Here is a 2,555-nt window from a genome sequence, read left to right on the forward strand (position 1 = left end):
TATACCCTATAGTTGTAGAAAACTTAGTACAGTATTGGGTAAAGCAATTAGTTTATATGACTATATTACAGAAACTACAGAATTTCCACAACAAATTAATTCAAGTACTTTACTATGGTGTTTTTGAACCATTTACTATAAATTACTATAGTATTTTTTCATGTGGGATAGTTATATTTAGGGGTCCGTGGCATCAAAAGGATTGAAAGCCCCCGGTTTAGAGGGCTTGTGTGCTATATTGTAAGTCATGGGTTAAACAAACCCAGTTTGTGAAATATTGAAGGCTTTGGAACAACATGAGGGTGAGTAAACAATGACAAAATTCACTTTTGTATGAACTGTTCCTTTAAGAGACTTTAGTGCAGATGAGTGACCTTTGACCTTCACTATCCCCCCATGCGCACTCGATAGGAAGCGAGAGGCGAGCTCAGATCAGGACAGCCCCGGGCTCTACCTGTTCCTGTCGAGCGCTGAATCTAGATCTGTGTTTGCCAAGCAGGACACACAGAGAGTCTGGCAAGCACACACAAGCATCTCGCTGGAACCCGAGTCTCTTCCTCCGAGCTGCGCTTGCTGTTTTTAATTAAAGGATTTGTATTTTAACTCCCCTCAGCATCCTGTCTTGGATCAGATCTCGGTTGCGTTTCCTGAATCCAAGCGCTATTTTGTTCTCACGAAACGGCAGAGCGTTGCCTGATTGTAGAAACAGACTTTCCACTGGATTATTTTAGGATTTGGCAAATTTTCATCAGTATATATGTGTGTTTGCACTGTTGGGGAAGCTATTTTTAAACTAGAGTCATAATTTAAAGCAGTTTAGCTGCTGTTCAACTAAAATAGTTAACTACCAGAGTAGCTAAAAGTAGCAACACAAGTCTTCAGAAACTTTAGCATCAACACACTCGCCTGGAAAGATAGTGTTAGGAAGTCTGATTCACTTTAGTCATTCAGACGGTTCAATCTGATGAATTGGTTGATGAAATGATTCACTTAGAGAAAAATTGTGTAAAAATGTAAAAATAAATAAACAATAAAAATTCGAGCTTGCTGACTAAAACAAACAAACTGATTAAAAAAAATAAAAATTAATTAAAAATGATAAGTAGATACTAACAATTTATTTAAATAAATAATACATAACAGCACAGTACTATAGTGGATACTAATAATACTACTAATAATAATAATACTGCGCACTTGAAGTCTTTTTGTTTTGTTTGTTTGATTGCAAAATAATTATTTAGTTAAATACTGAATTAAATTATGTTTTTTGCATGCATTATGTTGTAGTCAATTGATTGCCTATATATATATATTTGTATAAAAAATATACCTATATTTATATTTTTTTATATGTTTAATTTACATTAACTGAATGAGATGTAAAACTCAGAAATGCAGAAATATGACACAAATGCACAATTGGAGACATTAACGCAAAATGAGAGGTATAAATGCAGAATTGAGATATAAACACAAAATTGAGATATAAATGCAAAATTGCATGATATAAATGCAGAATTGTGAGATATAAACTCAGAACTGAGATATAAACAAAATTGCAAGATAATGCAAACTTGAGATATAAACACAGAATTGAGATATAAATGCAGAATTGTGAGATAGAAATGCATAATTTAAATATAAACAATATTGCAAGATATAAATGCAGAATTATGAGATTTAATTGTGAGATATAAACAGAATTGAGATATAAGTGCAGAATTGAGATATAAACTCAGTTGTGAGATATAATCGCAGAATTGCGAGAGAAAAAATTACAATTACGTTTTTTATTTGTTCATCCCGTGGCAGAAACAAGCTTCCATAGAAATCTCTAGATTCGGCTGCGGGTCGGGGTTTGCACTGAACTGGTTTGGGGGAGAAAATCATGCAGTTAAGATAGTAGAATTGCTACGTTTAGTATAACTAACCCAAAATAACTCAGTTGACGGTTTAGCAGTAAGATCATAACAGTATTAACATAACATATTCTGTAAATACTGTAAAGCTGCTTTGACACAATCTGTATCGTATAAAGCGCTATATAAATAAAGGCGACTTGACTTGATTCTGATGCATTTCACATCATTAAATCTGAGCTTGTGGCCGGTGCGAAACACTCAAAACACAGCAGATATGTGTCAATGAGGGGCTCAGAGCCAAACCCACCGCTGCTTTCACAACACCAGCGCATTTACTGCAGAGCGTGTGATTACGGCTGACCCAATCAATCAATCAATCAATCAATCAATCAATAAAAGCAGTGAAGAGCTCCAGTGTTTAAACATTCCTGATCTCTTCTCCTCAGAGCCACTCAAAGAAATAAACCAACAGGACCACTAAACGCTGCGTTTACATCATCCACAGGTCAAAAATCAGCCAAAAATATCTCATAAATGATGAGGAAGATATCTTGCAACATATTTCTGCCAATGCAATCGTATGAGTAGCACAAACATCTATCTATCTATCTATCTATCTATCTATCTATCTACATATACTTTATCTATCCATCCATCCATCATCTATCTATCTATCTATCTATCTATCTA

This window comes from Sinocyclocheilus rhinocerous, unplaced genomic scaffold, assembly GCF_001515625.1.
Source record: "Sinocyclocheilus rhinocerous isolate Xijiao unplaced genomic scaffold, SAMN03320098_v1.1 scaffold2471, whole genome shotgun sequence".
Classification (NCBI taxonomy): Eukaryota; Metazoa; Chordata; class Actinopteri; order Cypriniformes; family Cyprinidae; genus Sinocyclocheilus; species Sinocyclocheilus rhinocerous.